At 40.6% G+C, this 25,286-nt stretch overlaps 17 non-coding genes across 17 annotated transcripts; all 17 read right to left on the bottom strand.

Moving 5' to 3' along the window:
- Positions 1-1,987: 1,987 nt before the first annotated feature.
- Positions 1,988-2,087, bottom strand: Trnam-cau (transfer RNA methionine (anticodon CAU)). The gene is made up of 2 exons: positions 2,051-2,087; positions 1,988-2,023 (listed from the first exon to the last, which is right to left on the bottom strand). It is a non-coding gene; the product is annotated as a tRNA-Met (tRNA).
- Positions 2,088-4,310: 2,223 nt separating this feature from the next.
- Positions 4,311-4,410, bottom strand: Trnam-cau (transfer RNA methionine (anticodon CAU)). Its single transcript has 2 exons — positions 4,374-4,410; positions 4,311-4,346 (listed from the first exon to the last, which is right to left on the bottom strand). It is a non-coding gene; the product is annotated as a tRNA-Met (tRNA).
- A 1,931-nt stretch (positions 4,411-6,341) lies between these two features.
- Positions 6,342-6,441, bottom strand: Trnam-cau (transfer RNA methionine (anticodon CAU)). Its single transcript has 2 exons — positions 6,405-6,441; positions 6,342-6,377 (listed from the first exon to the last, which is right to left on the bottom strand). It is a non-coding gene; the product is annotated as a tRNA-Met (tRNA).
- Positions 6,442-6,833: 392 nt separating this feature from the next.
- Trnam-cau (transfer RNA methionine (anticodon CAU)) lies at positions 6,834-6,933 on the bottom strand. The gene is made up of 2 exons: positions 6,897-6,933; positions 6,834-6,869 (listed from the first exon to the last, which is right to left on the bottom strand). It is a non-coding gene; the product is annotated as a tRNA-Met (tRNA).
- Positions 6,934-8,174: 1,241 nt separating this feature from the next.
- Trnam-cau (transfer RNA methionine (anticodon CAU)) lies at positions 8,175-8,274 on the bottom strand. The gene is made up of 2 exons: positions 8,238-8,274; positions 8,175-8,210 (listed from the first exon to the last, which is right to left on the bottom strand). It is a non-coding gene; the product is annotated as a tRNA-Met (tRNA).
- Positions 8,275-11,479: 3,205 nt separating this feature from the next.
- Positions 11,480-11,579, bottom strand: Trnam-cau (transfer RNA methionine (anticodon CAU)). Its single transcript has 2 exons — positions 11,543-11,579; positions 11,480-11,515 (listed from the first exon to the last, which is right to left on the bottom strand). It is a non-coding gene; the product is annotated as a tRNA-Met (tRNA).
- A 1,732-nt stretch (positions 11,580-13,311) lies between these two features.
- Trnam-cau (transfer RNA methionine (anticodon CAU)) lies at positions 13,312-13,411 on the bottom strand. Its single transcript has 2 exons — positions 13,375-13,411; positions 13,312-13,347 (listed from the first exon to the last, which is right to left on the bottom strand). It is a non-coding gene; the product is annotated as a tRNA-Met (tRNA).
- Positions 13,412-15,634: 2,223 nt separating this feature from the next.
- Trnam-cau (transfer RNA methionine (anticodon CAU)) lies at positions 15,635-15,734 on the bottom strand. Its single transcript has 2 exons — positions 15,698-15,734; positions 15,635-15,670 (listed from the first exon to the last, which is right to left on the bottom strand). It is a non-coding gene; the product is annotated as a tRNA-Met (tRNA).
- A 592-nt stretch (positions 15,735-16,326) lies between these two features.
- On the bottom strand, positions 16,327-16,426 carry Trnam-cau (transfer RNA methionine (anticodon CAU)). Its single transcript has 2 exons — positions 16,390-16,426; positions 16,327-16,362 (listed from the first exon to the last, which is right to left on the bottom strand). It is a non-coding gene; the product is annotated as a tRNA-Met (tRNA).
- A 550-nt stretch (positions 16,427-16,976) lies between these two features.
- Positions 16,977-17,076, bottom strand: Trnam-cau (transfer RNA methionine (anticodon CAU)). Its single transcript has 2 exons — positions 17,040-17,076; positions 16,977-17,012 (listed from the first exon to the last, which is right to left on the bottom strand). It is a non-coding gene; the product is annotated as a tRNA-Met (tRNA).
- Positions 17,077-19,300: 2,224 nt separating this feature from the next.
- On the bottom strand, positions 19,301-19,400 carry Trnam-cau (transfer RNA methionine (anticodon CAU)). The gene is made up of 2 exons: positions 19,364-19,400; positions 19,301-19,336 (listed from the first exon to the last, which is right to left on the bottom strand). It is a non-coding gene; the product is annotated as a tRNA-Met (tRNA).
- An 878-nt stretch (positions 19,401-20,278) lies between these two features.
- On the bottom strand, positions 20,279-20,378 carry Trnam-cau (transfer RNA methionine (anticodon CAU)). The gene is made up of 2 exons: positions 20,342-20,378; positions 20,279-20,314 (listed from the first exon to the last, which is right to left on the bottom strand). It is a non-coding gene; the product is annotated as a tRNA-Met (tRNA).
- Positions 20,379-21,260: 882 nt separating this feature from the next.
- Positions 21,261-21,360, bottom strand: Trnam-cau (transfer RNA methionine (anticodon CAU)). The gene is made up of 2 exons: positions 21,324-21,360; positions 21,261-21,296 (listed from the first exon to the last, which is right to left on the bottom strand). It is a non-coding gene; the product is annotated as a tRNA-Met (tRNA).
- A 1,036-nt stretch (positions 21,361-22,396) lies between these two features.
- Trnam-cau (transfer RNA methionine (anticodon CAU)) lies at positions 22,397-22,496 on the bottom strand. Its single transcript has 2 exons — positions 22,460-22,496; positions 22,397-22,432 (listed from the first exon to the last, which is right to left on the bottom strand). It is a non-coding gene; the product is annotated as a tRNA-Met (tRNA).
- A 592-nt stretch (positions 22,497-23,088) lies between these two features.
- Trnam-cau (transfer RNA methionine (anticodon CAU)) lies at positions 23,089-23,188 on the bottom strand. Its single transcript has 2 exons — positions 23,152-23,188; positions 23,089-23,124 (listed from the first exon to the last, which is right to left on the bottom strand). It is a non-coding gene; the product is annotated as a tRNA-Met (tRNA).
- An 882-nt stretch (positions 23,189-24,070) lies between these two features.
- On the bottom strand, positions 24,071-24,170 carry Trnam-cau (transfer RNA methionine (anticodon CAU)). Its single transcript has 2 exons — positions 24,134-24,170; positions 24,071-24,106 (listed from the first exon to the last, which is right to left on the bottom strand). It is a non-coding gene; the product is annotated as a tRNA-Met (tRNA).
- Positions 24,171-25,048: 878 nt separating this feature from the next.
- Trnam-cau (transfer RNA methionine (anticodon CAU)) lies at positions 25,049-25,148 on the bottom strand. The gene is made up of 2 exons: positions 25,112-25,148; positions 25,049-25,084 (listed from the first exon to the last, which is right to left on the bottom strand). It is a non-coding gene; the product is annotated as a tRNA-Met (tRNA).
- Between the last annotated feature and the right edge of the window lie 138 nt (positions 25,149-25,286).

The raw sequence follows: 25,286 nt of genomic DNA, 5'->3' as shown, positions 1-25,286 counted from the left end.
TCAACTGTCACAAATGAAGTGCCAGATAAATGGAGACTGTGCTGGTTTTTCAACACCTTAACTTGCATTCGACTGTTGTAAATGATGCACAATGTGAGGAAACAGCAGTTAACATCATAATCCTGAGAGACGTAAGGAGGAGTGTACTTGAAAAAGGAATTGAAACATGCGTTTATTTTCTTCATGTAAGCACTTCCTGTGTTGTGGCTGTACAGCCATTTCGTGGTTGCTGCATTTGTCACATATTTGTCGGTCAGACTATTTCAGGCAGACGGGTACAGCAGTAGAAGAGCTGAGTAGAAATAGTTTGAAACAAATATGGTAATGATTATGAAGGAAAAACAGAAAAAAGAAATGCCCTGGTTGAGGATCGAACTCACGACCTTCAGATTGCTCTGACATTGGAAGCTTGACTGATTATGAGACTGACGCGCTACCTACTGCGCTACCGAGGCTTGAAACGCTGATCGGAAATTTAGATATATATTTCTCAAGTGTCACAAATCACGTGCCAGACAAATGGAGACTGTGCTGGTTTTCCAACACCTTAACTTGCATTCGACTGTTGTAAATGATGCACAATGTGAGGAAAAAGCAGTTAACATCATAATCCTGAGAGACGTAAGGAGGAGTGTACTTGAAAAAGGAATTGAAACATGCGTTTATTTTCTTCATGTTGCTCTGACATTGGAAGCTTGACTGATTATGAGACTGACGCGCTACCTACTGCGCTACCGAGGCTTGAAACGCTGATCGGAAACATCATAATCCTGACAGATGTAATGAGAAGTGTATTTGAAAGAGGAATTGAAACATGCGTTTCTTTTTTTCATGTAAGCACTTCCTGTGTTGTGGCTGTACAGCCATTTCGAGTTTGCATCATTTGTCACATATTTATCGGTTAGACTATTTCAGGCAGACGGGAACAGCAGTAGAAGAGCTGAGTGGAAATAGTTTGAAACAAATATGGTAATGATTATGAAGGAAAAACAGAAAAAAAAGTAATGACCCGGGTGAGGATCGAACTCACGACCTTCAGATTGCTCTGACATTGGAAGCTTGACTGATTATGAGACTGAAGCGCTACCTACTGCGCTACCGAGGCTTGAAACGCTGATCGGAAATTTAGATATATATTTCTCAACTGTCACAAATGAAGTGCCAGATAAATGGAGACTGTGCTGGTTTTTCAACACCTTAACTTGCATTCGACTGTTGTAAATGATGCACAATGTGAGGAAACAGCAGTTAACATCATAATCCTGAGAGACGTAAGGAGGAGTGTACTTGAAAAAGGAATTGAAACATGCGTTTATTTTCTTCATGTAAGCACTTCCTGTGTTGTGGCTGTACAGCCATTTCGTGGTTGCTGCATTTGTCACATATTTATCGGTCAGACTATTTCAGGCAGACGGGTACAGCAGTAGAAGAGCTGAGTGGAAACAGTTTGAAACAAATATGGTAATGATTATGAAGGAAAAACAGAAAAAAGAAATGCCCCGGGTGAGGATCGAACTCACGACCTCCAGATTGCTCTGACATTGGAAGCTTGACTGATTATGAGACTGACGCGCTACCTACTGCGCTACCGAGGCTTGAAACGCTGATCGGAAATTTAAATATATATTTCTCAACTGTCACAAATCACGTGCCAGACAAATGGAGACTGTGCTGGTTTTTCAACACCTTAACTTGCATTCGACTGTTGTAAATGATGCACAATGTGAGGAAACAGCAGTTAACATCATAATCCTGACAGATGTAATGAGAAGTGTATTTGAAAAAGGAATTGAAACATGCGTTTCTTTTTTTCATGTAAGCACTTCCTGTGTTGTGGCTGTACAGCCATTTCGAGTTTGCATCATTTGTCACATATTTGTCGGTCAGACTATTTCAGGCAGACGGGTACAGCAGTAAAAGAACTGAGTGGAAATAGTTTGAAACAAATATGGTAATGATTATGAAGGAAAAACAGAAAAAAAAGAAATGCCCCGGGTGAGGATCGAACTCACGACCTTCAGATTGCTCTGACATTGGAAGCTTGACTGATTATGAGACTGACGCGCTACCTACTGCGCTACCGAGGCTTGAAACGCTGATCGGAAATTTAGATATATATTTCTCAAGTGTCACAAATCACGTGCCAGACAAATGGAGACTGTGCTGGTTTTCCAACACCTTAACTTGCATTCGACTGTTGTAAATGATGCACAATGTGAGGAAACAGCAGTTAACATCATAATCGTGACAGATGTAATGAGAAGTGTACATGAAAAAGGAATTGAAACATGCGTTTATTTTCTTCATGTAAGCACTTCGTGTGTTGTGGCTGTACAGCCATTTCGTGATAAATGGAGACTGTGCTGGTTTTTCAACACCTTAACTTGCATTCGACTGTTGTAAATGATGCACAATGTGAGGAAACAGCAGTTAACATCATAATCCTGAGAGACGTAAGGAGGAGTGTACTTGAAAAAGGAATTGAAACATGCGTTTATTTTCTTCATGTAAGCACTTCCTGTGTTGTGGCTGTACAGCCATATCGTGGTTGCTGAATTTGTCACATATTTATCGGTCAGACTATTTCAGGCAGACGGGAACAGCAGTAGAAGAGCTGAGTGGAAATAGTTTGAAACAAATATGGTAATGATTATGAAGGAAAAACAGAAAAAAAGTAATGACCCGGGTGAGGATCGAACTCACGACCTTCAGATTGCTCTGACATTGGAAGCTTGACTGATTATGAGACTGAAGCGCTACCTACTGCGCTACCGAGGCTTGAAACGCTGATCGGAAATTTGGATATATATTTCTCAACTGTCACAAATGAAGTGCCAGATAAATGGAGACTGTGCTGGTTTTTCAACACCTTAACTTGCATTCGACTGTTGTAAATGATGCACAATGTGAGGAAACAGCAGTTAACATCATAATCCTGAGAGACGTAAGGAGGAGTGTACTTGAAAAAGGAATTGAAACATGCGTTTATTTTCTTCATGTTGCTCTGACATTGGAAGCTTGACTGATTATGAGACTGACGCGCTACCTACTGCGCTACCGAGGCTTGAAACGCTGATCGGAAACATCATAATCCTGACAGATGTAATGAGAAGTGTATTTGAAAGAGGAATTGAAACATGCGTTTCTTTTTTTCATGTAAGCACTTCCTGTGTTGTGGCTGTACAGCCATTTCGAGTTTGCATCATTTGTCACATATTTATCGGTTAGACTATTTCAGGCAGACGGGAACAGCAGTAGAAGAGCTGAGTGGAAATAGTTTGAAACAAATATGGTAATGATTATGAAGGAAAAACAGAAAAAAAAGTAATGCCCCGGGTGAGGATCGAACTCACGACCTTCAGATTGCTCTGACATTGGAAGCTTGACTGATTATGAGACTGAAGCGCTACCTACTGCGCTACCGAGGCTTGAAACGCTGATCGGAAATTTAGATATATATTTCTCAACTGTCACAAATGAAGTGCCAGATAAATGGAGACTGTGCTGGTTTTTCAACACCTTAACTTGCATTCGACTGTTGTAAATGATGCACAATGTGAGGAAACAGCAGTTAACATCATAATCCTGAGAGACGTAAGGAGGAGTGTACTTGAAAAAGGAATTGAAACATGCGTTTATTTTCTTCATGTAAGCACTTCCTGTGTTGTGGCTGTACAGCCATTTCGTGGTTGCTGCATTTGTCACATATTTATCGGTCAGACTATTTCAGGCAGACGGGTACAGCAGTAGAAGAGCTGAGTGGAAACAGTTTGAAACAAATATGGTAATGATTATGAAGGAAAAACAGAAAAAAGAAATGCCCCGGGTGAGGATCGAACTCACGACCTCCAGATTGCTCTGACATTGGAAGCTTGACAGATTATGAGACTGACGCGCTACCTACTGCGCTACCGAGGCTTGAAACGCTGATCGGAAATTTAAATATATATTTCTCAACTGTCACAAATCACGTGCCAGACAAATGGAGACTGTGCTGGTTTTTCAACACCTTAACTTGCATTCGACTGTTGTAAATGATGCACAATGTGAGGAAACAGCAGTTAACATCATAATCCTGACAGATGTAATGAGAAGTGTATTTGAAAAAGGAATTGAAACATGCGTTTCTTTTTTTCATGTAAGCACTTCCTGTGTTGTGGCTGTACAGCCATTTCGAGTTTGCATCATTTGTCACATATTTGTCGGTCAGACTATTTCAGGCAGACGGGTACAGCAGTAAAAGAACTGAGTGGAAATAGTTTGAAACAAATATGGTAATGATTATGAAGGAAAAACAGAAAAAAAAGAAATGCCCCGGGTGAGGATCGAACTCACGACCTTCAGATTGCTCTGACATTGGAAGCTTGACTGATTATGAGACTGACGCGCTACCTACTGCGCTACCGAGGCTTGAAACGCTGATCGGAAATTTAGATATATATTTCTCAAGTGTCACAAATCACGTGCCAGACAAATGGAGACTGTGCTGGTTTTCCAACACCTTAACTTGCATTCGACTGTTGTAAATGATGCACAATGTGAGGAAACAGCAGTTAACATCATAATCGTGACAGATGTAATGAGAAGTGTACATGAAAAAGGAATTGAAACATGCGTTTATTTTCTTCATGTAAGCACTTCGTGTGTTGTGGCTGTACAGCCATTTCGTGATAAATGGAGACTGTGCTGGTTTTTCAACACCTTAACTTGCATTCGACTGTTGTAAATGATGCACAATGTGAGGAAACAGCAGTTAACATCATAATCCTGAGAGACGTAAGGAGGAGTGTACTTGAAAAAGGAATTGAAACATGCGTTTATTTTCTTCATGTAAGCACTTCCTGTGTTGTGGCTGTACAGCCATATCGTGGTTGCTGCATTTGTCACATATTTATCGGTCAGACTATTTCAGGCAGACGGGAACAGCAGTAGAAGAGCTGAGTGGAAATAGTTTGAAACAAATATGGTAATGATTATGAAGGAAAAACAGAAAAAAAGTAATGACCCGGGTGAGGATCGAACTCACGACCTTCAGATTGCTCTGACATTGGAAGCTTGACTGATTATGAGACTGAAGCGCTACCTACTGCGCTACCGAGGCTTGAAACGCTGATCGGAAATTTGGATATATATTTCTCAACTGTCACAAATGAAGTGCCAGATAAATGGAGACTGTGCTGGTTTTTCAACACCTTAACTTGCATTCGACTGTTGTAAATGATGCACAATGTGAGGAAACAGCAGTTAACATCATAATCCTGAGAGACGTAAGGAGGAGTGTACTTGAAAAAGGAATTGAAACATGCGTTTATTTTCTTCATGTTGCTCTGACATTGGAAGCTTGACTGATTATGAGACTGACGCGCTACCTACTGCGCTACCGAGGCTTGAAACGCTGATCGGAAACATCATAATCCTGACAGATGTAATGAGAAGTGTATTTGAAAGAGGAATTGAAACATGCGTTTCTTTTTTTCATGTAAGCACTTCCTGTGTTGTGGCTGTACAGCCATTTCGAGTTTGCATCATTTGTCACATATTTATCGGTTAGACTATTTCAGGCAGACGGGAACAGCAGTAGAAGAGCTGAGTGGAAATAGTTTGAAACAAATATGGTAATGATTATGAAGGAAAAACAGAAAAAAAAGTAATGCCCCGGGTGAGGATCGAACTCACGACCTTCAGATTGCTCTGACATTGGAAGCTTGACTGATTATGAGACTGAAGCGCTACCTACTGCGCTACCGAGGCTTGAAACGCTGATCGGAAATTTAGATATATATTTCTCAACTGTCACAAATGAAGTGCCAGATAAATGGAGACTGTGCTGGTTTTTCAACACCTTAACTTGCATTCGACTGTTGTAAATGATGCACAATGTGAGGAAACAGCAGTTAACATCATAATCCTGAGAGACGTAAGGAGGAGTGTACTTGAAAAAGGAATTGAAACATGCGTTTATTTTCTTCATGTAAGCACTTCGTGTGTTGTGGCTGTACAGCCATTTCGTGATAAATGGAGACTGTGCTGGTTTTTCAACACCTTAACTTGCATTCGACTGTTGTAAATGATGCACAATGTGAGGAAACAGCAGTTAACATCATAATCCTGAGAGACGTAAGGAGGAGTGTACTTGAAAAAGGAATTGAAACATGCGTTTATTTTCTTCATGTAAGCACTTCCTGTGTTGTGGCTGTACAGCCATTTCGTGGTTGCTGCATTTGTCACATATTTATCGGTCAGACTATTTCAGGCAGACGGGTACAGCAGTAGAAGAGCTGAGTGGAAACAGTTTGAAACAAATATGGTAATGATTATGAAGGAAAAACAGAAAAAAGAAATGCCCCGGGTGAGGATCGAACTCACGACCTTCAGATTGCTCTGACATTGGAAGCTTGACTGATTATGAGACTGACGCGCTACCTACTGCGCTACCGAGGCTTGAAACGCTGATCGGAAATTTAAATATATATTTCTCAACTGTCACAAATCACGTGCCAGACAAATGGAGACTGTGCTGGTTTTTCAACACCTTAACTTGCATTCGACTGTTGTAAATGATGCACAATGTGAGGAAACAGCAGTTAACATCATAATCCTGACAGATGTAATGAGAAGTGTATTTGAAAAAGGAATTGAAACATGCGTTTCTTTTTTTCATGTAAGCACTTCCTGTGTTGTGGCTGTACAGCCATTTCGAGTTTGCATCATTTGTCACATATTTGTCGGTCAGACTATTTCAGGCAGACGGGTACAGCAGTAAAAGAACTGAGTGGAAATAGTTTGAAACAAATATGGTAATGATTATGAAGGAAAAACAGAAAAAAAAGAAATGCCCCGGGTGAGGATCGAACTCACGACCTTCAGATTGCTCTGACATTGGAAGCTTGACTGATTATGAGACTGACGCGCTACCTACTGCGCTACCGAGGCTTGAAACGCTGATCGGAAATTTAGATATATATTTCTCAAGTGTCACAAATCACGTGCCAGACAAATGGAGACTGTGCTGGTTTTCCAACACCTTAACTTGCATTCGACTGTTGTAAATGATGCACAATGTGAGGAAACAGCAGTTAACATCATAATCGTGACAGATGTAATGAGAAGTGTACATGAAAAAGGAATTGAAACATGCGTTTATTTTCTTCATGTAAGCACTTCGTGTGTTGTGGCTGTACAGCCATTTCGTGATAAATGGAGACTGTGCTGGTTTTTCAACACCTTAACTTGCATTCGACTGTTGTAAATGATGCACAATGTGAGGAAACAGCAGTTAACATCATAATCCTGAGAGACGTAAGGAGGAGTGTACTTGAAAAAGGAATTGAAACATGCGTTTATTTTCTTCATGTAAGCACTTCCTGTGTTGTGGCTGTACAGCCATATCGTGGTTGCTGCATTTGTCACATATTTGTCGGTCAGACTATTTCAGGCAGACGGGAACAGCAGTAGAAGAGCTGAGTGGAAATAGTTTGAAACAAATATGGTAATGATTATGAAGGAAAAACAGAAAAAAAGTAATGACCCGGGTGAGGATCGAACTCACGACCTTCAGATTGCTCTGACATTGGAAGCTTGACTGATTATGAGACTGAAGCGCTACCTACTGCGCTACCGAGGCTTGAAACGCTGATCGGAAATTTGGATATATATTTCTCAAGTGTCACAAATGAAGTGCCAGATAAATGGAGACTGTGCTGGTTTTTCAACACCTTAACTTGCATTCGACTGTTGTAAATGATGCACAATGTGAGGAAACAGCAGTTAACATCATAATCCTGAGAGACGTAAGGAGGAGTGTACTTGAAAAAGGAATTGAAACATGCGTTTATTTTCTTCATGTTGCTCTGACATTGGAAGCTTGACTGATTATGAGACTGACGCGCTACCTACTGCGCTACCGAGGCTTGAAACGCTGATCGGAAACATCATAATCCTGACAGATGTAATGAGAAGTGTATTTGAAAGAGGAATTGAAACATGCGTTTCTTTTTTTCATGTAAGCACTTCCTGTGTTGTGGCTGTACAGCCATTTCGAGTTTGCATCATTTGTCACATATTTGTCGGTCAGACTATTTCAGGCAGACGGGAACAGCAGTAAAAGAACTGAGTGGAAATAGTTTGAAACAAATATGGTAATGATTATGAAGGAAAAACAGAAAAAAAAGAAATGCCCCGGGTGAGGATCGAACTCACGACCTTCAGATTGCTCTGACATTGGAAGCTTGACTGATTATGAGACTGACGCGCTACCTACTGCGCTACCGAGGCTTGAAACGCTGATCGGAAATTTAGATATATATTTCTCAAGTGTCACAAATCACGTGCCAGACAAATGGAGACTGTGCTGGTTTTCCAACACCTTAACTTGCATTCGACTGTTGTAAATGATGCACAATGTGAGGAAACAGCAGTTAACATCATAATCGTGACAGATGTAATGAGAAGTGTACATGAAAAAGGAATTGAAACATGCGTTTATTTTCTTCATGTAAGCACTTCGTGTGTTGTGGCTGTACAGCCATTTCGTGATAAATGGAGACTGTGCTGGTTTTTCAACACCTTAACTTGCATTCGACTGTTGTAAATGATGCACAATGTGAGGAAACAGCAGTTAACATCATAATCCTGAGAGACGTAAGGAGGAGTGTACTTGAAAAAGGAATTGAAACATGCGTTTATTTTCTTCATGTAAGCACTTCCTGTGTTGTGGCTGTACAGCCATATCGTGGTTGCTGCATTTGTCACATATTTGTCGGTCAGACTATTTCAGGCAGACGGGAACAGCAGTAGAAGAGCTGAGTGGAAATAGTTTGAAACAAATATGGTAATGATTATGAAGGAAAAACAGAAAAAAAGTAATGACCCGGGTGAGGATCGAACTCACGACCTTCAGATTGCTCTGACATTGGAAGCTTGACTGATTATGAGACTGAAGCGCTACCTACTGCGCTACCGAGGCTTGAAACGCTGATCGGAAATTTGGATATATATTTCTCAAGTGTCACAAATGAAGTGCCAGATAAATGGAGACTGTGCTGGTTTTTCAACACCTTAACTTGCATTCGACTGTTGTAAATGATGCACAATGTGAGGAAACAGCAGTTAACATCATAATCCTGAGAGACGTAAGGAGGAGTGTACTTGAAAAAGGAATTGAAACATGCGTTTATTTTCTTCATGTTGCTCTGACATTGGAAGCTTGACTGATTATGAGACTGACGCGCTACCTACTGCGCTACCGAGGCTTGAAACGCTGATCGGAAACATCATAATCCTGACAGATGTAATGAGAAGTGTATTTGAAAGAGGAATTGAAACATGCGTTTCTTTTTTTCATGTAAGCACTTCCTGTGTTGTGGCTGTACAGCCATTTCGAGTTTGCATCATTTGTCACATATTTATCGGTTAGACTATTTCAGGCAGACGGGAACAGCAGTAGAAGAGCTGAGTGGAAATAGTTTGAAACAAATATGGTAATGATTATGAAGGAAAAACAGAACAAAAAGTAATGCCCCGGGTGAGGATCGAACTCACGACCTTCAGATTGCTCTGACATTGGAAGCTTGACTGATTATGAGACTGAAGCGCTACCTACTGCGCTACCGAGGCTTGAAACGCTGATCGGAAATTTAGATATATATTTCTCAACTGTCACAAATGAAGTGCCAGATAAATGGAGACTGTGCTGGTTTTTCAACACCTTAACTTGCATTCGACTGTTGTAAATGATGCACAATGTGAGGAAACAGCAGTTAACATCATAATCCTGAGAGACGTAAGGAGGAGTGTACTTGAAAAAGGAATTGAAACATGCGTTTATTTTCTTCATGTAAGCACTTCCTGTGTTGTGGCTGTACAGCCATTTCGTGGTTGCTGCATTTGTCACATATTTATCGGTCAGACTATTTCAGGCAGACGGGTACAGCAGTAGAAGAGCTGAGTGGAAATAGTTTGAAACAAATATGGTAATGATTATGAAGGAAAAACAGAAAAAAGAAATGCCCCGGGTGAGGATCGAACTCACGACCTCCAGATTGCTCTGACATTGGAAGCTTGACTGATTATGAGACTGACGCGCTACCTACTGCGCTACCGAGGCTTGAAACGCTGATCGGAAATTTAAATATATATTTCTCAAGTGTCACAAATCACGTGCCAGACAAATGGAGACTGTGCTGGTTTTTCAACACCTTAACTTGCATTCGACTGTTGTAAATGATGCACAATGTGAGGAAACAGCAGTTAACATCATAATCCTGACAGATGTAATGAGAAGTGTATTTGAAAAAGGAATTGAAACATGCGTTTCTTTTTTTCATGTAAGCACTTCCTGTGTTGTGGCTGTACAGCCATTTCGAGTTTGCATCATTTGTCACATATTTGTCGGTCAGACTATTTCAGGCAGACGGGAACAGCAGTAGAAGAGCTGAGTGGAAATAGTTTGAAACAAATATGGTAATGATTATGAAGGAAAAACAGAAAAAAAAGTAATGACCCGGGTGAGGATCGAACTCACGACCTTCAGATTGCTCTGACATTGGAAGCTTGACTGATTATGAGACTGAAGCGCTACCTACTGCGCTACCGAGGCTTGAAACGCTGATCGGAAATTTAGATATATATTTCTCAACTGTCACAAATGAAGTGCCAGATAAATGGAGACTGTGCTGGTTTTTCAACACCTTAACTTGCATTCGACTGTTGTAAATGATGCACAATGTGAGGAAACAGCAGTTAACATCATAATCCTGAGAGACGTAAGGAGGAGTGTACTTGAAAAAGGAATTGAAACATGCGTTTATTTTCTTCATGTAAGCACTTCCTGTGTTGTGGCTGTACAGCCATTTCGTGGTTGCTGCATTTGTCACATATTTATCGGTCAGACTATTTCAGGCAGACGGGTACAGCAGTAGAAGAGCTGAGTGGAAATAGTTTGAAACAAATATGGTAATGATTATGAAGGAAAAACAGAAAAAAGAAATGCCCCGGGTGAGGATCGAACTCACGACCTCCAGATTGCTCTGACATTGGAAGCTTGACTGATTATGAGACTGACGCGCTACCTACTGCGCTACCGAGGCTTGAAACGCTGATCGGAAATTTAAATATATATTTCTCAACTGTCACAAATCACGTGCCAGACAAATGGAGACTGTGCTGGTTTTTCAACACCTTAACTTGCATTCGACTGTTGTAAATGATGCACAATGTGAGGAAACAGCAGTTAACATCATAATCCTGACAGATGTAATGAGAAGTGTATTTGAAAAAGGAATTGAAACATGCGTTTCTTTTTTTCATGTAAGCACTTCCTGTGTTGTGGCTGTACAGCCATTTCGAGTTTGCATCATTTGTCACATATTTGTCGGTCCGACTATTTCAGGCAGACGGGTACAGCAGTAAAAGAACTGAGTGGAAATAGTTTGAAACAAATATGGTAATGATTATGAAGGAAAAACAGAAAAAAAAGAAATGCCCCGGGTGAGGATCGAACTCACGACCTTCAGATTGCTCTGACATTGGAAGCTTGACTGATTATGAGACTGACGCGCTACCTACTGCGCTACCGAGGCTTGAAACGCTGATCGGAAATTTAGATATATATTTCTCAAGTGTCACAAATCACGTGCCAGACAAATGGAGACTGTGCTGGTTTTCCAACACCTTAACTTGCATTCGACTGTTGTAAATGATGCACAATGTGAGGAAACAGCAGTTAACATCATAATCGTGACAGATGTAATGAGAAGTGTACATGAAAAAGGAATTGAAACATGCGTTTATTTTCTTCATGTAAGCACTTCGTGTGTTGTGGCTGTACAGCCATTTCGTGATAAATGGAGACTGTGCTGGTTTTTCAACACCTTAACTTGCATTCGACTGTTGTAAATGATGCACAATGTGAGGAAACAGCAGTTAACATCATAATCCTGAGAGACGTAAGGAGGAGTGTACTTGAAAAAGGAATTGAAACATGCGTTTATTTTCTTCATGTTGCTCTGACATTGGAAGCTTGACTGATTATGAGACTGACGCGCTACCTACTGCGCTACCGAGGCTTGAAACGCTGATCGGAAACATCATAATCCTGACAGATGTAATGAGAAGTGTATTTGAAAGAGGAATTGAAACATGCGTTTCTTTTTTTCATGTAAGCACTTCCTGTGTTGTGGCTGTACAGCCATTTCGAGTTTGCATCATTTGTCACATATTTATCGGTTAGACTATTTCAGGCAGACGGGAACAGCAGTAGAAGAGCTGAGTGGAAATAGTTTGAAACAAATATGGTAATGATTATGAAGGAAAAACAGAAAAAAAAGTAATGACCCGGGTGAGGATCGAACTCACGACCTTCAGATTGCTCTGACATTGGAAGCTTGACTGATTATGAGACTGAAGCGCTACCTACTGCGCTACCGAGGCTTGAAACGCTGATCGGAAATTTAGATATATATTTCTCAACTGTCACAAATGAAGTGCCAGATAAATGGAGACTGTGCTGGTTTTTCAACACCTTAACTTGCATTCGACTGTTGTAAATGATGCACAATGTGAGGAAACAGCAGTTAACATCATAATCCTGAGAGACGTAAGGAGGAGTGTACTTGAAAAAGGAATTGAAACATGCGTTTATTTTCTTCATGTAAGCACTTCCTGTGTTGTGGCTGTACAGCCATTTCGTGGTTGCTGCATTTGTCACATATTTATCGGTCAGACTATTTCAGGCAGACGGGTACAGCAGTAGAAGAGCTGAGTGGAAACAGTTTGAAACAAATATGGTAATGATTATGAAGGAAAAACAGAAAAAAGAAATGCCCCGGGTGAGGATCGAACTCACGACCTCCAGATTGCTCTGACATTGGAAGCTTGACTGATTATGAGACTGACGCGCTACCTACTGCGCTACCGAGGCTTGAAACGCTGATCGGAAATTTAAATATATATTTCTCAACTGTCACAAATCACGTGCCAGACAAATGGAGACTGTGCTGGTTTTCCAACACCTTAACTTGCATTCGACTGTTGTAAATGATGCACAATGTGAGGAAACAGCAGTTAACATCATAATCCTGACAGATGTAATGAGAAGTGTATTTGAAAAAGGAATTGAAACATGCGTTTCTTTTTTTCATGTAAGCACTTCCTGTGTTGTGGCTGTACAGCCATTTCGAGTTTGCATCATTTGTCACATATTTGTCGGTCAGACTATTTCAGGCAGACGGGTACAGCAGTAAAAGAACTGAGTGGAAATAGTTTGAAACAAATATGGTAATGATTATGAAGGAAAAACAGAAAAAAAAGAAATGCCCCGGGTGAGGATCGAACTCACGACCTTCAGATTGCTCTGACATTGGAAGCTTGACTGATTATGAGACTGACGCGCTACCTACTGCGCTACCGAGGCTTGAAACGCTGATCGGAAATTTAGATATATATTTCTCAAGTGTCACAAATCACGTGCCAGACAAATGGAGACTGTGCTGGTTTTCCAACACCTTAACTTGCATTCGACTGTTGTAAATGATGCACAATGTGAGGAAACAGCAGTTAACATCATAATCGTGACAGATGTAATGAGAAGTGTACATGAAAAAGGAATTGAAACATGCGTTTATTTTCTTCATGTAAGCACTTCGTGTGTTGTGGCTGTACAGCCATTTCGTGATAAATGGAGACTGTGCTGGTTTTTCAACACCTTAACTTGCATTCGACTGTTGTAAATGATGCACAATGTGAGGAAACAGCAGTTAACATCATAATCCTGAGAGACGTAAGGAGGAGTGTACTTGAAAAAGGAATTGAAACATGCGTTTATTTTCTTCATGTAAGCACTTCCTGTGTTGTGGCTGTACAGCCATATCGTGGTTGCTGCATTTGTCACATATTTATCGGTCAGACTATTTCAGGCAGACGGGTACAGCAGTAGAAGAGCTGAGTGGAAATAGTTTGAAACAAATATGGTAATGATTATGAAGGAAAAACAGAAAAAAAGTAATGACCCGGGTGAGGATCGAACTCACGACCTTCAGATTGCTCTGACATTGGAAGCTTGACTGATTATGAGACTGAAGCGCTACCTACTGCGCTACCGAGGCTTGAAACGCTGATCGGAAATTTGGATATATATTTCTCAACTGTCACAAATGAAGTGCCAGATAAATGGAGACTGTGCTGGTTTTTCAACACCTTAACTTGCATTCGACTGTTGTAAATGATGCACAATGTGAGGAAACAGCAGTTAACATCATAATCCTGAGAGACGTAAGGAGGAGTGTACTTGAAAAAGGAATTGAAACATGCGTTTATTTTCTTCATGTTGCTCTGACATTGGAAGCTTGACTGATTATGAGACTGACGCGCTACCTACTGCGCTACCGAGGCTTGAAACGCTGATCGGAAACATCATAATCCTGACAGATGTAATGAGAAGTGTATTTGAAAAAGGAATTGAAACATGCGTTTCTTTTTTTCATGTAAGCACTTCCTGTGTTGTGGCTGTACAGCCATTTCGAGTTTGCATCATTTGTCACATATTTATCGGTTAGACTATTTCAGGCAGACGGGAACAGCAGTAGAAGAGCTGAGTGGAAATAGTTTGAAACAAATATGGTAATGATTATGAAGGAAAAACAGAAAAAAAAGTAATGCCCCGGGTGAGGATCGAACTCACGACCTCCAGATTGCTCTGACATTGGAAGCTTGACTGATTATGAGACTGAAGCGCTACCTACTGCGCTACCGAGGCTTGAAACGCTGATCGGAAATTTAGATATATATTTCTCAACTGTCACAAATGAAGTGCCAGATAAATGGAGACTGTGCTGGTTTTTCAACACCTTAACTTGCATTCGACTGTTGTAAATGATGCACAATGTGAGGAAACAGCAGTTAACATCATAATCCTGAGAGACGTAAGGAGGAGTGTACTTGAAAAAGGAATTGAAACATGCGTTTATTTTCTTCATGTAAGCACTTCCTGTGTTGTGGCTGTACAGCCATTTCGTGGTTGCTGCATTTGTCACATATTTATCGGTCAGACTATTTCAGGCAGACGGGTACAGCAGTAGAAGAGCTGAGTGGAAATAGTTTGAAACAAATATGGTAATGATTATGAAGGAAAAACAGAAAAAAGAAATGCCCCGGGTGAGGATCGAACTCACGACCTCCAGATTGCTCTGACATTGGAAGCTTGACTGATTATGAGACTGACGCGCTACCTACTGCGCTACCGAGGCTTGAAACGCTGATCGGAAATTTAAATATATATTTCTCAACTGTCACAAATCACGTGCCAGACAAATGGAGACTGTGCTGGTTTTTCAACACCTTAACTTGCATTCGACTGTTGTAAATGATGCACAATGTGAGGAAACAGCAGTTAACATCATAATCCTGACAGATGTAATGAGAAGTGTATTTGAAAAAGGAATTGAAACATGCGTTTCTTTTTTTCATGTAAGCACTTCCTGTGTTGTGGCTGTACAGCCATTTCGAGTTTGCATCATTTGTCACATATTTGTCGGTCAGACTATTTCAGGCAGACGGGTACAGCAGTAAAAGAACTGAGTGGAAATAGTTTGAAACAAATATGGTAATGATTATGAAGGAAAAACAGAAAAAAAAGAAATGCCCCGGGTGAGGATCGAACTCACGACCTTCAGATTGCTCTGACATTGGAAGCTTGACTGATTATGAGACTGACGCGCTACCTACTGCGCTACCGAGGCTTGAAACGCTGATCGGAAATTTAGATATATATTTCTCAAGTGTCACAAATCACGTGCCAGACAAATGGAGACTGTGCTGGTTTTCCAACACCTTAACTTGCATTCGACTGTTGTAAATGATGCACAATGTGAGGAAACAGCAGTTAACATCATAATCGTGACAGATGTAATGAGAAGTGTACATGAAAAAGGAATTGAAACATGCGTTTATTTTCTTCATGTAAGCACTTCGTGTGTTGTGGCTGTACAGCCATTTCGTGATAAATGGAGACTGTGCTGGTTTTTCAACACCTTAACTTGCATTCGACTGTTGTAAATGATGCACAATGTGAGGAAACAGCAGTTAACATCATAATCCTGAGAGACGTAAGGAGGAGTGTACTTGAAAAAGGAATTGAAACATGCGTTTATTTTCTTCATGTAAGCACTTCCTGTGTTGTGGCTGTACAGCCATTTCGTGTTTGCTGCATTTGTCACATATTTATCGGTCAGACTATTTCAGGCAGACGGGTACAGCAGTAGAAGAGCTGAGTAGAAATAGTTTGAAACAAATATGGTAATGATTATGAAGGAAAAACAGAAAAAAAAGAAATGCCCCGGGTGAGGATCGAACTCACGACCTTCAGATTGCTCTGACATTGGAAGCTTGACTGATTATGAGACTGACGCGCTACCTACTGCGCTACCGAGGCTTGAAACGCTGATCGGAAATTTAGATATATATTTCTCAAGTGTCACAAATCACGTGCCAGACAAATGGAGACTGTGCTGGTTTTCCAACACCTTAACTTGCATTCGACTGTTGTAAATGATGCACAATGTGAGGAAACAGCAGTTAACATCATAATCCTGAGAGACGTAAGGAGGAGTGTACTTGAAAAAGGAATTGAAACATGCGTTTATTTTCTTCATGTTGCTCTGACATTGGAAGCTTGACTGATTATGAGACTGACACGCTACCTACTGCGCTACCGAGGCTTGAAACGCTGATCGGAAACATCATAATCCTGACAGATGTAATGAGAAGTGTATTTGAAAGAGGAATTGAAACATGCGTTTCTTTTTTTCATGTAAGCACTTCCTGTGTTGTGGCTGTACAGCCATTTCGAGTTTGCATCATTTGTCACATATTTGTCGGTCAGACTATTTCAGGCAGACGGGTACAGCAGTAAAAGAACTGAGTGGAAATAGTTTGAAACAAATATGGTAGTGATTATGAAGGAAAAACAGAAAAAAAAGAAGTGCCCCGGGTGAGGATCGAACTCACGACCTTCAGATTGCTCTGACATTGGAAGCTTGACTGATTATGAGACTGACGCGCTACCTACTGCGCTACCGAGGCTTGAAACGCTGATCGGAAATTTAGATATATATTTCTCAAGTGTCACAAATCACGTGCCAGACAAATGGAGACTGTGCTGGTTTTCCAACACCTTAACTTGCATTCGACTGTTGTAAATGATGCACAATGTGAGGAAACAGCAGTTAACATCATAATCGTGACAGATGTAATGAGAAGTGTACATGAAAAAGGAATTGAAACATGCGTTTATTTTCTTCATGTAAGCACTTCGTGTGTTGTGGCTGTACAGCCATTTCGTGATAAATGGAGACTGTGCTGGTTTTTCAACACCTTAACTTGCATTCGACTGTTGTAAATGATGCACAATGTGAGGAAACAGCAGTTAACATCATAATCCTGAGAGACGTAAGGAGGAGTGTACTTGAAAAAGGAATTGAAACATGCGTTTATTTTCTTCATGTAAGCACTTCCTGTGTTGTGGCTGTACAGCCATTTCGTGGTTGCTGCATTTGTCACATATTTATCGGTCAGACTATTTCAGGCAGACGGGAACAGCAGTAGAAGAGCTGAGTGGAAATAGTTTGAAACAAATATGGTAATGATTATGAAGGAAAAACAGAAAAAAAAGTAATGCCCCGGGTGAGGATCGAACTCACGACCTTCAGATTGCTCTGACATTGGAAGCTTGACTGATTATGAGACTGAAGCGCTACCTACTGCGCTACCGAGGCTTGAAACGCTGATCGGAAATTTAGATATATATTTCTCAACTGTCACAAATGAAGTGCCAGATAAATGGAGACTGTGCTGGTTTTTCAACACCTTAACTTGCATTCGACTGTTGTAAATGATGCACAATGTGAGGAAACAGCAGTTAACATCATAATCCTGAGAGACGTAAGGAGGAGTGTACTTGAAAAAGGAATTGAAACATGCGTTTATTTTCTTCATGTAAGCACTTCCTGTGTTGTGGCTGTACAGCCATTTCGTGTTTGCTGCATTTGTCACATATTTATCGGTCAGACTATTTCAGGCAGACGGGTACAGCAGTAGAAGAGCTGAGTAGAAATAGTTTGAAACAAATATGGTAATGATTATGAAGGAAAAACAGAAAAAAGAAATGCCCTGGTTGAGGATCGAACTGACGACCTTCAGATTGCTCTGACATTGGAAGCTTGACTGATTATGAGACTGACGCGCTACCTACTGCGCTACCGAGGCTTGAAACGCTGATCGGAAATTTAGATATATATTTCTCAAGTGTCACAAATCACGTGCCAGACAAATGGAGACTGTGCTGGTTTTCCAACACCTTAACTTGCATTCGACTGTTGTAAATGATGCACAATGTGAGGAAACAGCAGTTAACATCATAATCCTGAGAGACGTAAGGAGGAGTGTACTTGAAAAAGGAATTGAAACATGCGTTTATTTTCTTCATGTTGCTCTGACATTGGAAGCTTGACTGATTATGAGACTGACGCGCTACCTACTGCGCTACCGAGGCTTGAAACGCTGATCGGAAACATCATAATCCTGACAGATGTAATGAGAAGTGTATTTGAAAGAGGAATTGAAACATGCGTTTCTTTTTTTCATGTAAGCACTTCCTGTGTTGTGGCTGTACAGCCATTTCGAGTTTGCATCATTTGTCACATATTTGTCGGTCAGACTATTTCAGGCAGACGGGTACAGCAGTAAAAGAACTGAGTGGAAATAGTTTGAAACAAATATGGTAATGATTATGAAGGAAAAACAGAAAAAAAATAAGTGCCCCGGGTGAGGATCGAACTGACGACCTTCAGATTGCTCTGACATTGGAAGCTTGACTGATTATGAGACTGACGCGCTACCTACTGCGCTACCGAGGCTTGAAACGCTGATCGGAAATTTGGATACATATTTCTCAACTGTCACAAATGAAGTGCCAGATAAATGGAGACTGTGCTGGTTTTTCAACACCTTAACTTGCATTCGACTGTTGTAAATGATGCACAATGTGAGGAAGCAGCAGTTAACATCATAATCCTGAGAGACATAAGGAGGAGTGTACTTGAAAAAGGAATTGAAACATGCGTTTATTTTCTTCATGTAAGCACTTCCTGTGTTGTGGCTGTACAGCCATTTCGTGGTTGCTGCATTTGTCACATATTTATCGGTCAGACTATTTCAGGCAGACGGGTACAGCAGTAGAAGAGCTGAGTGGAAATAGTTTGAAACAAATATGGTAATGATTATGAAGGAAAAACAGAAAAAAAAGAAATGCCCCGGGTGAGGATCGAACTCACGACCTTCAGATTGCTCTGACATTGGAAGCTTGACTGATTATGAGACTGACGCGCTACCTACTGCGCTACCGAGGCTTGAAACGCTGATCGGAAATTTAAATATATATTTCTCAACTGTCACAAATGAAGTGCCAGATAAATGGAGACTGTGCTGGTTTTTCAACACCTTAACTTGCATTCGACTGTTGTAAATGATGCACAAAGTGAGGAAACAGCAGTTAACATCATAATCCTGAGAGACGTAAGGAGGAGTGTACTTGAAAAAGGAATTGAAACATGCGTTTATTTTCTTCATGTTGCTCTGACATTGGAAGCTTGACTGATTATGAGACTGACGCGCTACCTACTGCGCTACCGAGGCTTGAAACGCTGATCGGAAATTTAGATATATATTTCTCAAGTGTCACAAATCACGTGCCAGACAAATGGAGACTGTGCTGGTTTTCCAACACCTTAACTTGCATTCGACTGTTGTAAATGATGCACAATGTGAGGAAACAGCAGTTAACATCATAATCGTGACAGATGTAATGAGAAGTGTACATGAAAAAGGAATTGAAACATGCGTTTATTTTCTTCATGTAAGCACTTCGTGTGTTGTGGCTGTACAGTCATTTCGTGATAAATGGAGACTGTGCTGGTTTTTCAACACCTTAACTTGCATTCGACTGTTGTAAATGATGCACAATGTGAGGAAACAGCAGTTAACATCATAATCCTGAGAGACGTAAGGAGGAGTGTACTTGAAAAAGGAATTGAAACATGCGTTTATTTTCTTCATGTAAGCACTTCCTGTGTTGTGGCTGTACAGCCATTTCGTGGTTGCTGCATTTGTCACATATTTATCAGTTAGACTATTTCAGGCAGACGGGAACAGCAGTAGAAGAGCTGAGTGGAAATAGTTTGAAACAAATATGGTAATGATTATGAAGGAAAAACAGAAAAAAAAGTAATGCCCCGGGTGAGGATCGAACTCACGACCTTCAGATTGCTCTGACATTGGAAGCTTGACTGATTATGAGACTGACGCGCTACCTACTGCGCTACCGAGGCTTGAAACGCTGATCGGAAATTTAGATATATATTTCTCAACTGTCACAAATGAAGTGCCAGATAAATGGAGACTGTGCTGGTTTTTCAACACCTTAACTTGCATTCGACTGTTGTAAATGATGCACAATGTGAGGAAACAGCAGTTAACATCATAATCCTGAGAGACGTAAGGAGGAGTGTACTTGAAAAAGGAATTGAAACATGCGTTTATTTTCTTCATGTAAGCACTTCCTGTGTTGTGGCTGTACAGCCATTTCGTGTTTGCTGCATTTGTCACATACTTATCGGTCAGACTATTTCAGGCAGACGGGTACAGCAGTAGAAGAGCTGAGTAGAAATAGTTTGAAACAAATATGGTAATGATTATGAAGGAAAAACAGAAAAAAGAAATGCCCTGGTTGAGGATCGAACTGACGATCTTCAGATTGCTCTGACATTGGAAGCTTGACTGATTATGAGACTGACGCGCTACCTACTGCGCTACCGAGGCTTGAAACGCTGATCGGAAATTTGGATACATATTTCTCAACTGTCACAAATGAAGTGCCAGATAAATGGAGACTGTGCTGGTTTTTCAACACCTTAACTTGCATTCGACTGTTGTAAATGATGCACAATGTGAGGAAACAGCAGTTAACATCATAATCCTGAGAGACATAAGGAGGAGTGTACTTGAAAAAGGAATTGAAACATGCGTTTATTTTCTTCATGTAAGCACTTCCTGTGTTGTGGCTGTACAGCCATTTCGTGGTTGCTGCATTTGTCACATATTTATCGGTCAGACTATTTCAGGCAGACGGGTACAGCAGTAGAAGAGCTGAGTGGAAATAGTTTGAAACAAATATGGTAATGATTATGAAGGAAAAACAGAAAAAAAAGAAATGCCCCGGGTGAGGATCGAACTCACGACCTTCAGATTGCTCTGACATTGGAAGCTTGACTGATTATGAGACTGACGCGCTACCTACTGCGCTACCGAGGCTTGAAACGCTGATCGGAAATTTAAATATATATTTCTCAACTGTCACAAATGAAGTGCCAGATAAATGGAGACTGTGCTGGTTTTTCAACACCTTAACTTGCATTCGACTGTTGTAAATGATGCACAAAGTGAGGAAACAGCAGTTAACATCATAATCCTGAGAGACGTAAGGAGGAGTGTACTTGAAAAAGGAATTGAAACATGCGTTTATTTTCTTCATGTTGCTCTGACATTGGAAGCTTGACTGATTATGAGACTGACGCGCTACCTACTGCGCTACCGAGGCTTGAAACGCTGATCGGAAATTTAGATATATATTTCTCAAGTGTCACAAATCACGTGCCAGACAAATGGAGACTGTGCTGGTTTTCCAACACCTTAACTTGCATTCGACTGTTGTAAATGATGCACAATGTGAGGAAACAGCAGTTAACATCATAATCGTGACAGATGTAATGAGAAGTGTACATGAAAAAGGAATTGAAACATGCGTTTATTTTCTTCATGTAAGCACTTCGTGTGTTGTGGCTGTACAGTCATTTCGTGATAAATGGAGACTGTGCTGGTTTTTCAACACCTTAACTTGCATTCGACTGTTGTAAATGATGCACAATGTGAGGAAACAGCAGTTAACATCATAATCCTGAGAGACGTAAGGAGGAGTGTACTTGAAAAAGGAATTGAAACATGCGTTTATTTTCTTCATGTTGCTCTGACATTGGAAGCTTGACTGATTATGAGACTGACGCGCTACCTACTGCGCTACCGAGGCTTGAAACGCTGATCGGAAACATCATAATCCTGACAGATGTAATGAGAAGTGTATTTGAAAGAGGAATTGAAACATGCGTTTCTTTTTTTCATGTAAGCACTTCCTGTGTTGTGGCTGTACAGCCATTTCGAGTTTGCATCATTTGTCACATATTTGTCGGTCAGACTATTTCAGGCAGACGGGTACAGCAGTAAAAGAACTGAGTGGAAATAGTTTGAAACAAATATGGTAATGATTATGAAGGAAAAACAGAAAAAAAAGAAATGCCCCGGGTGAGGATCGAACTCACGACCTTCAGATTGCTCTGACATTGGAAGCTTGACTGATTATGAGACTGACGCGCTACCTACTGCGCTACCGAGGCTTGAAACGCTGATCGGAAATTTAGATATATATTTCTCAAGTGTCACAAATCACGTGCCAGACAAATGGAGACTGTGCTGGTTTTCCAACACCTTAACTTGCATTCGACTGTTGTAAATGATGCACAATGTGAGGAAACAGCAGTTAACATCATAATCGTGACAGATGTAATGAGAAGTGTACATGAAAAAGGAATTGAAACATGCGTTTATTTTCTTCATGTAAGCACTTCGTGTGTTGTGGCTGTACAGTCATTTCGTGATAAATGGAGACTGTGCTGGTTTTTCAACACCTTAACTTGCATTCGACTGTTGTAAATGATGCACAATGTGAGGAAACAGCAGTTAACATCATAATCCTGAGAGACGTAAGGAGGAGTGTACTTGAAAAAGGAATTGAAACATGCGTTTCTTTTTTTCATGTAAGCACTTCCTGTGTTGTGGCTGTACAGCCATTTCGAGTTTGCATCATTTGTCACATATTTGTCGGTCAGACTATTTCAGGCAGACGGGTACAGCAGTAAAAGAACTGAGTGGAAATAGTTTGAAACAAATATGGTAATGATTATGAAGGAAAAACAGAAAAAAAAGTAATGCCCCGGGTGAGGATCGAACTCACGACCTTCAGATTGCTCTGACATTGGAAGCTTGACTGATTATGAGACTGACGCGCTACCTACTGCGCTACCGAGGCTTGAAACGCTGATCGGAAATTTAGATATATATTTCTCAACTGTCACAAATGAAGTGCCAGATAAATGGAGACTGTGCTGGTTTTTCAACACCTTAACTTGCATTCGACTGTTGTAAATGATGCACAATGTGAGGAAACAGCAGTTAACATCATAATCCTGAGAGACGTAAGGAGGAGTGTACTTGAAAAAGGAATTGAAACATGCGTTTATTTTCTTCATGTAAGCACTTCCTGTGTTGTGGCTGTACAGCCATTTCGTGTTTGCTGCATTTGTCACATACTTATCGGTCAGACTATTTCAGGCAGACGGGTACAGCAGTAGAAGAGCTGAGTAGAAATAGTTTGAAACAAATATGGTAATGATTATGAAGGAAAAACAGAAAAAAGAAATGCCCTGGTTGAGGATCGAACTGACGATCTTCAGATTGCTCTGACATTGGAAGCTTGACTGATTATGAGACTGACGCGCTACCTACTGCGCTACCGAGGCTTGAAACGCTGATCGGAAATTTGGATACATATTTCTCAACTGTCACAAATGAAGTGCCAGATAAATGGAGACTGTGCTGGTTTTTCAACACCTTAACTTGCATTCGACTGTTGTAAATGATGCACAATGTGAGGAAACAGCAGTTAACATCATAATCCTGAGAGACATAAGGAGGAGTGTACTTGAAAAAGGAATTGAAACATGCGTTTATTTTCTTCATGTAAGCACTTCCTGTGTTGTGGCTGTACAGCCATTTCGTGGTTGCTGCATTTGTCACATATTTATCGGTCAGACTATTTCAGGCAGACGGGTACAGCAGTAGAAGAGCTGAGTGGAAATAGTTTGAAACAAATATGGTAATGATTATGAAGGAAAAACAGAAAAAAAAGAAATGCCCCGGGTGAGGATCGAACTCACGACCTTCAGATTGCTCTGACATTGGAAGCTTGACTGATTATGAGACTGACGCGCTACCTACTGCGCTACCGAGGCTTGAAACGCTGATCGGAAATTTAAATATATATTTCTCAACTGTCACAAATGAAGTGCCAGATAAATGGAGACTGTGCTGGTTTTTCAACACCTTAACTTGCATTCGACTGTTGTAAATGATGCACAAAGTGAGGAAACAGCAGTTAACATCATAATCCTGAGAGACGTAAGGAGGAGTGTACTTGAAAAAGGAATTGAAACATGCGTTTATTTTCTTCATGTTGCTCTGACATTGGAAGCTTGACTGATTATGAGACTGACGCGCTACCTACTGCGCTACCGAGGCTTGAAACGCTGATCGGAAATTTAGATATATATTTCTCAAGTGTCACAAATCACGTGCCAGACAAATGGAGACTGTGCTGGTTTTCCAACACCTTAACTTGCATTCGACTGTTGTAAATGATGCACAATGTGAGGAAACAGCAGTTAACATCATAATCGTGACAGATGTAATGAGAAGTGTACATGAAAAAGGAATTGAAACATGCGTTTATTTTCTTCATGTAAGCACTTCGTGTGTTGTGGCTGTACAGTCATTTCGTGATAAATGGAGACTGTGCTGGTTTTTCAACACCTTAACTTGCATTCGACTGTTGTAAATGATGCACAATGTGAGGAAACAGCAGTTAACATCATAATCCTGAGAGACGTAAGGAGGAGTGTACTTGAAAAAGGAATTGAAACATGCGTTTATTTTCTTCATGTAAGCACTTCCTGTGTTGTGGCTGTACAGCCATTTCGTGGTTGCTGCATTTGTCACATATTTATCAGTTAGACTATTTCAGGCAGACGGGAACAGCAGTAGAAGAGCTGAGTGGAAATAGTTTGAAACAAATATGGTAATGATTATGAAGGAAAAACAGAAAAAAAAGTAATGCCCCGGGTGAGGATCGAACTCACGACCTTCAGATTGCTCTGACATTGGAAGCTTGACTGATTATGAGACTGACGCGCTACCTACTGCGCTACCGAGGCTTGAAACGCTGATCGGAAATTTAGATATATATTTCTCAACTGTCACAAATGAAGTGCCAGATAAATGGAGACTGTGCTGGTTTTTCAACACCTTAACTTGCATTCGACTGTTGTAAATGATGCACAATGTGAGGAAAC

The sequence above is a fragment of the Haliotis asinina genome, chromosome 2 (assembly GCF_037392515.1).
Source record: "Haliotis asinina isolate JCU_RB_2024 chromosome 2, JCU_Hal_asi_v2, whole genome shotgun sequence".
Classification (NCBI taxonomy): Eukaryota; Metazoa; Mollusca; class Gastropoda; order Lepetellida; family Haliotidae; genus Haliotis; species Haliotis asinina.
This window is presented reverse-complemented; position numbering and strand designations above follow the sequence as displayed.